Below are 14,461 nucleotides of genomic sequence, written 5' to 3'. Positions count from 1 at the left end.
AAAAATAGTAAGATTTTTTTTTTTTAGTGCATTTTTCATACAAGGAATATGTTGGCAAACTTCTTTATTCCACTGGAATAAATTGAAAAAAAATTGTGGGAATGTGTGGAAATTCTGAAACTGATGGAGCTCTGATGGAAAACAGATTTATTAGAACACCTGAAATTGACTTATTTCATGCCATGTTTTGGAATTTTTCATATGGTCATGCTGCTTCTTCTCCAGGTTCTCTTGTCTTCAGCTTGATGGTCCCAGAGATCAGTTATCCCAAGTTCAAAACTTCGTCGTTTTTGAGCAGCCTTAGACCTGGCCTAGGAATTTGGAAATTTGCACTTGCCTTTAAAACCTTTGAATATTTCAAAAAGGTGGAAATGAAATATAACGGGAGAATGAGATTCTCCTAAGCTTTCCTCTTACTGTTAAAACATTTGTAAAAAAAAAATTTTCGTTGTCTTTTACCATGGAGGCCAGGTTGAGTTTAGGCTGGGCTTTTGCCTTTCTAATTTTCTCCATGCCTATCCTAACATCTTCTTTGTACTCTCTGAGTTGCCCATTCCTTCTTCCACAGGAGGTAGACTCTTTTTCTTCTGGTGTCTCAGTAAAAATTCCCTCTTCATCCACACTGGTCTTCCCTTCTGGCTTATCTTATGGCACAAGGAGATAGCCTGCATCTCTGTCTCTAAGATTTCCCTCTTGAGGAGCACCCAGCCTTCCTGCAGTCCTTCACCCTTCAGTACTGAATCCCAAGGGACCTTTCCTACCAGTGTCCTGAGCAGTTCAAAGTCCTCCACCTGGAAGTCCAAGGCAGCAGTTTTCCTAACTGCCCTCATGACTTCACCAAGAATTGAGAACTCTACCATTTTGTGCTCACTTTGCCCAAGACATCTCCTGACCTCCTCATCTCCAAGCAGTCCTCTGCGAGCAGCAGGTCTAGTGGGGCACCTCCTCTGGTATGCTCTCTTACCAACTGCATCAGGAAGTTATCTTCCACACACAGTAAACACCTCCTAGACTTTCTCTGTGCTGTCTTATATTTCCAGTTTTTATCAGGGAAGTTGAAGTCCTCCAGGACAACAAGGGCTGCTGATCATGCAACTACTGCCAGATACTTGTAGAATGCCTTATCCATCTCTTCTTCCTGGTTAGGCAGTCTACAACAGACTTCCACCAGGATGTGAGCCTTGTTGGTCCTCCCTTTGATCCTTACACACTGAGACTCAGCCTTACCATTACCAGTCCTGAGCTCAACAACATCAAAACATTCTCTAAACACAGAGCCAAGCCACCGCCCCTCCTTCCTTGCCTATCCCTTCTGAAGAGCTTACAGCCATCCATTGCAGCACTCCAGCTGTGGGAGTGATCCCACCATGTTTCAGGAATGGCAATAAAAGTGTAGTTTGCATGCCCCATAGTGGTTTCCATGCTCAACTAGAATTGCAAACTGATGCACCATGACTTCAGAAAGTGTGGTTTTATGTAACATTTTAAGATCACATGCGAGGTTTGAGCAGGTACTGGAATAGTGAACTATATGGTGCAATAATTTGTGATCCACTTGCTGGTTTTCTTTCCTTTTTTTTTTGGTGGAAATACAAAAAGCCAGTAAAGTGCTTACCTCAGCACATTTTAGGACTTTTTTTTTTTTTTTTTTTTTTTTAACAGTTTTTACTGTTTGTACCTGGAATTTATGCAAGAACTTCCCAGAAATTAATCCACATAAACAGATTCCTAAAGTGGCATGTTTGGAAAGCACCTTGAGAATAATTGCTGTGACAACTGCAGGAGATCTGCTAAGAAACTTAGCAGCATAATTCTGTAGCTGGCAGTCTTTTCTGATTTATTGAAAATTCAAAACGTCAAAATTTTGCTCACAGCAGGAACTGATCTCTTTCAGTTACTCCAAAAGTCTCTCTCTGAAGCATGACCATTAAAAGATCTGTGGCAGTTGCATCACGTCTGCGCTTAAGATTTTAACACTAAAATCTCCACATTCTAATTTTATCTTTAGTATCTGAAGAAATACGCAAATAGAAGCAGATGTCTCTGGGAAAAAATGTTAACAGGAGCTTAGGAACCAGTCCAGATTCTTCAGAAACCCATATTTTCCCCATTGAGTTTGGAGGGTCCCGCTTTTTGCGGAATGTTGTGACAGGAAAATTACAATTGCTTTTCAAACAAAAAACGTTAACATTTTTAGAACTGATTCAAAAATTATGTTGCAGTCAGTAGACAAACACTCCTCCTTTAGAAAATGATATCTTGCCAGCCTCTCGGAGAATTTTATGGCAGCTTGCTGCCACCTGAGAGAGGAACAGCTTGGAGCTACCCTGCACCCACCCAGCGGGATGACTCGGGAATTTTGAGGACGGGTTTGGGATGAAGTCATGCTCATTCCTTGGCTGGTAGGAGAGCCCGCGTGATGTAGGAAACTGCAGAAGAAGGAGCAAATAAGATGGAAAGGGAAAGGCAGTTTAAAAGTGGCTTCAAATAAAAGCATTCCTGTAATCATCAAATAATTGTAAAGTGTCAGAAATTCCAAAACCTGAGAGGACATTAAAGATGGCACTCCTCAATGAGGAATGACATCTGCTTCCAAAAGTAGTGTTTCCTTTCTTGGTGTGTATGGAGTTGGGCATGCATACTTCCTCCCACTCCATCTCACCTCTTTCTTGCTTTCCTGACTGGATGTAAAAAACATTAAAACGTAGTGAATTAATGGAAATTACACAGCACTGAATGAATGGAAAATCCTTCTCTGTCTATTACTGTATACAAGCATGCCATATTAGCAAGACATGAGCTATTTTGACTTTCAATCTTCATTTTACCAATTAGAGTGACTCATTTAAATATAAGGATTTTCAAATTAACATTGAGCCACACTGTTTATGGGCCAGAAACTCAGTATTCCAGACAGCCCTGTAACCAGTGAGATAATGGAAAGGGATGAACTGTACAGATTAAAGATTTGCTGCTAAAATGCCATTATAGTTTGTTTGTAGAGTTATTGAGTATAAATATTAAGTTATTTTTAACTGTTTGGGTAGACAGCCCTTTCAGAGGATGCATTACTGTGCTTGTGTAAATTGCCAGTTTTTTCCCTCATTCTTTCTTTCCGTTTCACATATAAAGGGCTTTGTTCAAAACACTGCTAATCTTGCTATACTCCATTGGCTACAAAGATTAAGTGCTATGAGAGATTTAAAAAAATCCCATTTTTTGTGCAAATCATAATGAAATACAGATGTTTGTTGTTCTTCATTTTTTTATCAGTGGCTGCATTTCAGAAAGTTATATCTGCTAACAGAGCTGTTAAAAGTATAACTGTATTCCCAAGGGCAGCCACTTCCAAGTGCAGTTGGTCTAAAACAGTGTTTGTTTCCATTATTTGCACACAAGAAAGCACACAGTCAAAGGGCTGCTCATATTTGTGTTGTACGATCATTTGACCTTTCCCCCTATGCTTAACTAAAGTATCATTTTAAAATTAAAAACATGTTTACACCATGTTACTGATTCCAGATGCAGCAAATAAAAGAGTAATATATCATCAGTCCACAGTGTTGCCATGCATTTTCCATAAGATTTTAATTAGTAATATCCTCCTAGATAACTAAAGCATCCCTCAAAATCAGCCAGCTCTCTCTTCAAGGTTCCGAATATTCATCTCTAATTGGCTTCAATGAAATTGATAAGTGCCTTGTTGAAAGCTAGTCACTTGATCCTATTTCCACCATGTTGATGAACATTTCACATCTAGAGGGGGTAGGAATAGGACCAGCATAATCTAGTCATGCATTTTCTGGTATAAAACAAGTCTTAATAACAGCTTGGTTTGTAGGAGAAAGGACTTGCACTTACATTCCTGCACATCAGCTGAGTTATGGCTTTGTCCATGTGCATTTTCCTTGTCAGCAGCAGGGCACAGAGATGTATATTGATCACTGTTTTTATTTCTCTGTAGGTGAACGAATTTTCATCATATCCCCTTCATTGCCTTCCCCACTCCTCTTCTAGAGAGCATGTACAGTTACTGCAGCTCAGCTGCAGTCTGGATTGAAACGGCACTTTGAAGGGCTTTTGTTCACTCCAAAGATTTTACTTCTGAATCTGACAGATAGAGCTAAAACCTCACTATACTTCTGGCCTTGGTTGGGCTGAAGTGTCCTTACATCAACTTCTCTTTCCAGTATAAGATTTAACCTCAAAATAACGGCAATGTATTAATCCCTTCTTGCTGTGGTCAGGGTCTCCCAGCTGCTTTCAGAGTTCCATAAGCACAGAAGCACTGTAGCAATGCCATTCCTCCACACACTGCACTACGCTTGGGAGCAGTGCTGCTGGAAAAACACATTCACTGCTCCTCCTCTGATAAATGGGAGCCTCATTTCTGTGCTTCAGACACAGAAAGTCAAGCTTTCAAAACTGTGAACCAGAAAGAATTGCAGCTTTACGTATATGTTTATATATATACATATAAATATATATTTAAGAGGCTTTTGGGATATAAGATTGATCCACGGTGCTACAGTGTATTAGCAAAGACAGCAACTGATTAATCTCATAACAAATCTGTAACAGATAAAACACAAAACAAATCACAGTGACTTGCTGTGTAAACCTGGGATTTTTCCATGCTTGTTTTTGGCCTGCTGTTACCCAGCTACTGCCTGATGAGAGCAACAGTCACAGGTGAGTGTGATTTCATCCAGTACCTTAATTCACTATGCATATAATAAATATCACTCTTCATTTAGATACTGGCAAGCTAGCATGGTAATTGGAAGTTCACAATGTTCTCCTATCATCCACACCTAGATATGTATAATACAGTCCAAATATATATTCTGCTTTAGTGAGTTATTTGTCTTAAAAATAAATCCTTCCTAGTGCACATCTGCTTGTGCCATCTTTCTACTTACATCTACCAAATCCAAATCTGGAAAGTGAGCCATAAATTGTGCCTTTATGTGCTTCTGTCTTGTCACAGTGGTAGGGATAGGGAGCTATGCCACACACACACAGCAGGAAGCTTTTGGGTTTGCTGATGTTTATCTAATCAATAGCTTTGTTTGACTGTTACCTAGGATTTGTTTTCTTTGTTGTTTTTCCATGTGTCCTTGCACTTGAAGTATTTCTGCTCTTGCCAACGTTAGGTACTGTGAAGTCAGAACGTTAAAAAAATAAAATCTACAGGAATACATATGTTTCTGAAAGCATGCAGAGACCTTCCCAAGATTTTCAAATTTCTAAAATGCAAACCAACACAAAAGCTGCAACAATTCCCTGGTACAAGGTGAAACGATACTAGGATATGATCTTGTGTATATTTTTGTGTCAGTGAGAACTTTGTCTCAAACACGTTATCCAAGTTTACTACACTATATGCATTTAGGTGTAGGTTTTCATTTTTGTTCCTCTCCCTCCTATTTTTCTCCTCCTACTTTCACAATCTGTTTAATTTTAAGACTCTGAATCCTCTCAGTTAAGCCAAGTCAGAAAAATTTACTGCTGCTCTTCATCTGTCACTGATGGAGAAAAAACACCCTAAAACATACTACATAGCAGAGCTGTGTAAAATGATCTCATATAAGTGGCAATAGTGTGCTTAGATTTCTCATTAAAGAGCAGATTGTTAAGAAGTAGATCACTTCTATTTCTTTCCTGGACCAAACTTTAGGAAAAAATATTATTCTGTATTGAAAACGAATGGAATTCAAAGTGGGAATGATATTCCCACTCTGAAAGGCACTCTGGAAAATTTGTGGGATTTACAGAGAGAGAAACCCAGCAATACTTTTTGGGTCTGCACAAAACATATTTTTCCAAGAGGCAGTGCAGTGTCAGGCACTTGAGAAGTGTTATAATGGCACAGCAATGTGAGCCTTGGAGTGCCTCAATACAGTCAAAAAATGGATCAGTGCAGCTATAAAAAGAATAAGTAAAAAGAATAAAACCCCTTTGAAATAATTTCCAAGTCTGGATCACAATGAGCTTATGTCATTCCCTATAATTACAAAGCCATAATCAAAGAATAATGATTCACCATTAGGCCATCAGGATTGAGGTCAGAGGGCAGTCCACATGCGAAGAAAAGGATGAAGGCATTTAGAAACTGACACACAAGAAAAACAACATTCTTATTTAGGGTTTTGTGTCCTGGATTGTTTAGCACATGATACTTCAAAAATTTCACGGTAGACAGGTAAGGTGAAAAAACCCAGCATACTAATTCCAGGTAATATTCTTCTGACTCAGGAAGTTCGTAGCTGAGTAAAGCACCAGTCACTCTCTCTCTCTCTCTTTTTTTTTTTTTTTTTTTTTTTTTTTCAGAATGAACGTTACTTGCTTCAGCAGAAAATTTCTTTGCCTGCAGAAAACATTGCAGGTTTGGCAGGTTTTGCATTGCCTGTAAGTTTATGACCTGTTCTGTACTGCTGAGCATTTTCCAAATCAGTGGTGTACTCTGAATCCTCTCATCCCTTTTAGAGCAAATACTGTTCCTGAAAAATCTGTATATTCTGGCTTTACTCGCAGGGCTGTCGTTAGGTTTCTTGAGGCGTTTTCTTTTCCTTTATGATCAGCTCTTCCCATTTCACAGAATCCCAGAATCACAGAATTGTAGGAGCTTGAAGGGACCTCCAGAGATCATGGAGTCCAACCCTCCTGCAAAGCAGGCTCCCTACAGCAGGCTGCACAGATGGGCATCCAGGCAGGTCTTGAACATCTCCAGAGAAGGAGACTCCACACCCCCACTGGGCAGACTGTTTCAGTGCTCCGTCACCCTCAACAGTGAAGAAGTTCCTTCGCATATTGGTGCAGAACTTCCCATGCTTCAGTTTGTGGCCATTTCCTCTTGTTCTATCACCACACACTGCTGAGAAGAGTCTGGCCTTTTCCCTTTGCCTCCCACATCTTAGATATTTATCGACACTTATCAGATCCTCCCTCTGTCTTCTTTTTTCAAGGCTGAACAGACCCAGGTTGCTCAGCCTTTCCTCACAGGGGAGACGGTCTAGGCCCTTTATCATCTTTGTGGCTCTCCGCTGGACTGTCTTCAAGAGATCCTTGCCTTTTTTTTTGTACTGGGGAGCCCAGAACTAGATAGAGTACTCCAGGTGAGGTCTGACCAGGGCAGAGTAGAGAGGGAGAATCACCTTCCTTGACCTGATGGTCACGCTCCTTTTAATGCACCCCAGGATGCTTTGGCCATCAGGGCACACTGCTGGCTCATGGCCAACCTGTTTATTTATTTACAATGAATGGCTATTCCCACTCTACTCATGTAATGCATTGGTTGTGTTTGAAGCATAAACATGTTCCTAACATGGTATTGATGAAATCTTCTCATTACCTGTTTAATGTAATTGCAGATAACTTCCTTAATACATGGAATGCCATTTCCCATAGTTATACAGACAGTATACAGAGTTTCAAGTCCAGATTGAAATATTTGGTACCAAACCCCTTCCTGGAACCTTAGCCACAACAAATTCAAGCATTCAGTTTTTTTGAAACTGATACCAATGCAAAGATATCCATGGAAAGGAAAATGTCTGAGTGCATTTGCCTGAAATTTGGCAGCAAAATGACAGTTTTTAGCAAATACTAATGGTACACTGGAGTCATTTATGTAGGAGTGTATTCTGGTTCCCCACATGCCTCAGCTGCAGGCTGAGCTGCACAATCTGCAGAGTCCATCAGGGGGAATATGATGCCCCTGGGAGTCCTGCTCTGGTTTTGCTGGGAGTTGTGTGTAATGCAAAATTTCATGCTAATATTTGAATTCTTCTTGTGTATTCAGCAGAATCCAGAACTGGGACAATTTAATGAAAACACTAACAAGTTTGTTTTACACAATTTGGCCAGTGATTTGAAGCATTTCCATTTGTCAATGACAAGAGAGTGCAGAGAGTATGCAGAGAGGGAACATTTGTCAGGCTTGCATAAGAGCCTGATGTTAACAAGGAGAGAGGGGAATGAACCAAGAGGCATTTGCAAAGGCAACCGTATACAAAGGTTTTTTCTATTACAGGTTACCAGTTCTCATACTGGTTTACACGTCATTTTTAACAGTGCTGCTTTTAATTAGCTCCTATCAGGAAGGAGAAATATCTATCAGTAAGAATGCTACTTCTTCAGCCTATGGATACCTCACACTTCAACAGTACCCTGGAGTAACATCTCTTTTCTTGTCCATTAAGACTCCGTAACTCTATTAGCAATATGTCAGCTGTCTTGTGTTGGAGATATTTTCTTACCACCAGTCACAGCACACAATTTACCCAATGAAAGTGGGCATAAAGAGAAGCATCTGTGTTATACATTTTCTTGAAAAGAAGCATTCACTACAGTGAGTTATTCACTGATACTCTGCAAAAATGCCTTTTCCCCACAGTCATGTTCTGTCACTACGGACTATGTTAAAGAGTGCAACTATCTTCTCTGATTCATATTGTTTAAAATGCACTGTTAACAGTTCTAAGTGGATTTAGCAAGCACATGGAGAAGATAAGAAATGAACAAAATAGTTGGCTAATTGAAAATAATATGATCCATTACTGGATTTCCCAGTGGGCACCTCCTTCCAGTAAATGCTCCCAGCTAAATGAGATTTAGAGAATTTTGTCTGTGATGCCAAGCATTAGTAAGTGATTTAAAAATCCATATTTATTTAAAAAAATAAGAAGTGTGATGCTGGTATGGAAATCAAGTCTCCTGTCTGGAAGGGAACAGATTTTGACCCTGCTGTCAAGGAAGTAGGTGAGAACGAGGTCAAATCATGAAGGGCTCTTAATCAAGGAAGTGTGTTCCTTACAGGAGATTCCTAAAGACTCTTCAAATCTCTACAGTAATGGCTACAGATAATTAGTATAAAAGCATAATTTTTGCCAAATGTCACATTTATTCCTGTATGTTAACATCATTGCTCTACTTCACAACATGATGTATTAGATTTTTTTTTTTTTTTTTTGGAATGTGACTTCTCCCATTATGAGGAGGTCCTGAGCAATGAATGAGTTTTTGTTGTTGCTGTTGTTGTTGTTTTCTCTCTCTCTCTCTCTTTTTTTTTTTCTTCAGAGACTGAAATTATCAATTACATATGTAGAAGCACGGGGATGAATTTCTAAACCTTCCTTCCTCTTAATGCTAATAATCCATGACTGGACTCACAGACCCCAGATTCAGAGTTGATTATGTGTTCCTTAAATGTTTCTAACAGCGTTATTCTACTCAACGAGGCCAACTAAAACCTACAGTATAATTGGACACATTTCTTATATTTTCCATTCCCATGATCTGTTAACAGAAATGACAGCTGGTCATTCTAATTTTATTTTCCCTCTGAGAGAAGCCATCATGCCAGGAACAAGGACACTCTAAATCTTTTTGAGTGGGCATCTTTTTTATCTGTTTAATGCAGTGTCTGGCATGTGGGAGTCTGTTCACAGATGTGGCTCTAAAGTGTTATCATTACACCTAGTCCAAATAAGCTGAAAGCGAAGGTAACACTCTTTGGCAGGAGAAGTGATCATGATGGTGGTAAGGAGGGGAATCAGGGTAATGTGGTGAGGGGCCTCCTCTGCTGACCAGTTCTCTCTGATTGAGAGCACTGGAAGGAATGCAGTAGGGTCATGCAGCTGTGGGGACTGTGGCTCCACATGCCTCAGCAGGAAGAAGTGAAGTGTAAGTAACAATACACATTCTGTTGTAGTTGTTCTGAAAGTACACAGAACAGGTAGCCATCCACATACAAGCAGATTTCAGGTATTTTTACACATGAAAATATATGAGATCTGCTCTTAAAGTAATGCCTCCTTATGATGGCCCACGCTGTCAGAGGTGGATGTTAGTGGTATAACAGTAGAGTTTGAACTTTCCCACCTATTTTACATCACATTTTGTTGCTTTGTGGCAGATGGCAGCAGAGGGGCAGTCTGATAAACAGGCATTTGGCATGGAAGTGCATATAAAGCAAAGATATTTCACTGAATTGTTCATCGCTGGCAAAAATACATAGCTAATGGTGATGAGCATGTTGAGAGAGAGTGTTTTGTAGTGAGAATTTGCTGTATCAAGTAGTGTTATTGTGGTCTCTCTCTGTTGTAGTTTTCATGGAGGTAAATAGGAAGCATTCCTTTTGGAGCGACCTACATGTATGTATGTGCCTGTGGACAAAAGAAAATATGAAGTATACATGTGATATGCTGACTATATTCCTGAAAACATTGCCAGTTACCCTGAGAATTGGAATGCTACTATTTCAGTACTTCTTGTGTTAATAGCAGGCATATCTTTGAACCAATGTGACAGCCATAAGCAGAATATGACAAGAAAATTAAGAAATCAAGAGTTCACTGCAGGAGGTAGAATAACGAATCAACTGTATGGGAAATCAGGCACATGGAATGCTTGCCTGCATCTTACTCAGGAGTTGCCTGGAAGGATAGCAATGAAACCTGAAACTATATGAAAATGATGTGGTTTTATACTGTTTAACAACTTTGAAAATCTCAGCAGATTTCTCAAAACAAGTCACAAAAGAACTAAAGAAAAGCTTCGAGGTGCCATGATACTTTCAGCCAGCAGAGACCAGAGCTTTAGGTCGAATGACTCAGTGCTTGATGAAGGCTGGTTACTGTACAGTTGCATTTGCAGAGCCTGAGCTGTGAGACCTTGCTGACAGATCATGGTGCTGTGTGCTCATTTCCAAACAAGTCATGAAACACAAGCCTACAGATAGACAAAAATACAGACAAATGAAATACTTACATAAGTTTGGGCATGTGGCAATAGGACAACCTCAGCAGTTGTTTTGTTCCTAGGGCTGTACACCAGCATCTTCCAGTAACCTGCATTTATTGGCTTTCAGTTTCTGGCACGGTTTTGGCAGATTCAGTTTCCCTTTCACTCATGAGGGACATTTGATTTCTGTTCAGAACAGAAGACTACCTTTGATGGTATACTATAAATGGAAATAAAATAAAACTCTTCTCGATGGTCAGTGCAATTCTTAAAATTCACCCTTTCATCTTCTTATCATGTTTCTTTGAGAACCAAGTCTTACCTTTTTCAAAAGAACTCAGCAAATGCTGGAAAGATGCAGAAGGTAGGGTTCTTTTTTCCTCTGCTTGACATAGAAAAGATGGAAGAAAACCTCTAAAGCTATTGTTCAGGCTCTTCACTCAGAGGGAAACCAGGCACTTCCTGGGAACAATAAATTTCATACAAAAATAGACAATCTGAAATAGGTCAAGTGACTCATGGGCTGGAAGTGTCTCTTTCTTTCAGTTGGCTACTGAGGATATCCAAGCTACACCCTCTCCATCCCAACAGATCTTTGCAAATTAAACTCATAGGCTCTCAGTCTATCTGGTGCAACTATACTACAAATGTAGAGAAACCTAAGCTGACTTCATGCAAACTATGTTTAATTTGAAGTGGAATCCATGTACTTGTTCTTTGTTGGGAGATTTCATTTATCATACACAACATGTAGAGGAACTTCTGTCAACGACTGACTGAAGGCCTGGCTGAATGAGCTATACACTCGTCTTGTGTGGAGACTTCCTGCAGATCCAGTTTTACTCACATGAAAACATGGAAATATCTTAAAATACGTCCATGTGTAGACTATTCACTTTCTGAACACAAGAATCTGAGACTAAGTTATCTGAACTGGTATTTGCAATGCTTTGTATAGAAATTGCACAGATGTAGTCATTGACTGAAGGTCCAAACCATTCACTGTCAACATTAATGTCCCCCAGAGTCTCTCAGTATACTCTCTATTGCTCTTTAGTTTGAGAAATAGATATTAATACAGGTTGAAAATTTCCATCTTTTCTAAGTCTATAAAGTCTTTAATGTAAAGTTTAAGAAGATCTCAGTCCTGCCTTGACATTCCTTCTTTTTCAGCAAACCATATAAAAGAAATAAAAGTGAAATCTGTCAATCAGTAGTGCTCATCTATTTTAACTCTTCATATAATAATACAACCAAGAAAAAAACATTTTACATTTTATGCATAACAGCACTTCCACAGTATCATTAGAATAGAAGCTATACTCAATAGTTGCTTAATGATGCACAAGCAGTGTTCACGTACGATTTTTTTTACATTTCAGTTTCTATGACAGCTCATACAAGGAGGGAGAACAGCTGTTATTATGCTTCCTGGTGTTCATCAACTAATTAACAGTGCAAAAACCTTTTCAGCAACAGTTTGTTTTGTGTTTTCGGTCAGGTATTCTTGGTTTTGGTGACTCTTCAATTTCAGAAGGGACTTCTCTCTGTGAGTGTCCCCCTCTTTTTCCGAGAGAAAAGATTCTTAAGAATCTTTTTTGTTTGAACAATTTTTGGCTGTAACATTAGTCAACAAAATTTCTCAAACACTTTCTAGCCTGCAGAGTTTCACTCTTTGTTCACAACCACTGCTGTGAAGAATGGTTTGATGCCAGCATCAGGAAGCATGAGATCATATGAAGTTTATAGACCAGAATGGCATCAAGTGTAGGAAATTACCTAGTTATTTCCTTTACAAAGTACAAAACATTATATTTATTACTCATTTAATTATGATTTCAGAAATTATTTTGTAATGATGGAGGGAGCACAATATTAATAATTAGGAAAATGAGAGACCTGTGTTTATTCAAATAAGTCCAGCACTTCTGCTTCCTGGATGACAAATACGATTTGATAAGGCATATTATCTTATTTGGGAAGTATAGGAATGACCTGTTTGACTAGGTGTGAAAAAAAAATTAAAAAAAAGGTGGAGTTACATTGTTCTGCTTACAGAAATTCTGCACCCTGGAAATGGGATAAAAACACAACTGCACATTTCATTCAGTTGGACTTCTAAAGCATTTAGTTTTACATATTTTCTCATAAAATTTTACAGTGTTCAAGAATAGTAAAGTTGCAGTTAGTCAGAATAAGTATAGTTAATATTTTGTATAGCATGTAACCTGTTGAATTTTAAAATGCCTTCTTAAACACTATCTTTCTGAGATTTACATTGCCTCCATATAAAAAACTGTTAAACATTGCTACAGTGCTTTTTCTATAGGTGTTCTGCTTAATCATTGTTAAAATCATCATTGTTTACCACCCTTGATTCTACAAAAGTCATGCTTATCTCAATGTCTAAATGAAATTAACAAGAAAAGAAATTTGCATTTTTCTTGCTGGTTAGATAAAATGTGAGTGTGTTACATCTTCAAGAAATTATAATACAGGTATGGAAGTAAATAATAATTTAAAAAAATATATAAATCAGAAAAATCTATGCACCTAACTTAGTAACCACAAAAAAGAGTCCAATGCATGAAGTCTCCAGAGCTTCAGTATTTTTGCAGTAAATACAGGAACAGGAAATGAATGGTGTGGTTATATAAATGAATGTAATACTTTGGGAAAATGAAATTTGTATAATTAGGCCAAACATTATACAAGTAGAACTACTGACTTCATAAATGCCATACAGACGTAATTAGGATTTCCCAATCCTTGTTTATTAAACTGTCCCCAAACTACAGAGCTGTAAACCAAAACCCCGAATGGTGAGATACAGTCTGGAAATTTGTATGGGCAGCTTATATGTGTGTTAGAAAAAGTCCTATTTAAATTTACATTTTAAAAATGACTTTTTGGGGGTCCTAGGAGAATTAAAGAAGTTTTAAAAAACTTTTGTGTTATGTCTAGTCATACCATCTATACATATGTTTTTAAATCTTTACACAAAAAATATAAGGAACAGTACATGAATCAAATGGCAATTAAACAGTATTATTGTTGAAATATTTTCCTTTTCATTTTTCTTCTGGAATGATGTGTTTCTTTCTCTCTCTCGCTCTCTCTCTTTTTTTTAACTAATTCAAATCTGCAGTTTTTTAATCCAATTCTCAGAAGGATTTCTCCCACCTATGAACCCCATAGAAAACAGCCAATAAAGAAATAAATATATATTCAAAATAGTAGTCAGATTTTCTGTCATCTCAGGCTTGGGAACACGCAGTACAAAGTGTTCATTAGATGGAACACGAGGATTCAATAAAAAAGTAAAGTTGGCCAGTGGGCGGCAGTTCCAGTACATAACAAAATGTTGCAGCTTCAAAATTTGTTTTCATTCTGGGTTAGAATTTAAGAAGAGGCTATCCAGGCATCTTGGAAAGGAACTGTACTGAAACGCCCCTTTTTAAATGGAAAAGATCTGTTTTCTCAATTCCTTTTTCTTTTTCAATGAAAATGAGATTTGGATGCTGTTGAAAACTGTAGTGAACCAGTGACACCTCTGCAAAACTCTGGCACTGGCAAAACTTTGTAATTCAGTAAAAATAAAACAAAAACAAAGTACATGGCATCAAGTTTTGTAGTGACTTCCAAGACAAAATAACCAGCAAAATCTCAGTGATTGTCGTTACGAAATAACAATTGTAGTATTAGATCATCTTCG

The sequence above is a fragment of the Gallus gallus genome, chromosome Z (genome assembly GCF_016699485.2).
Source record: "Gallus gallus isolate bGalGal1 chromosome Z, bGalGal1.mat.broiler.GRCg7b, whole genome shotgun sequence".
Lineage (NCBI taxonomy): Eukaryota > Metazoa > Chordata > Aves > Galliformes > Phasianidae > Gallus > Gallus gallus.
Note: the sequence above shows the minus strand (reverse complement) of the source record.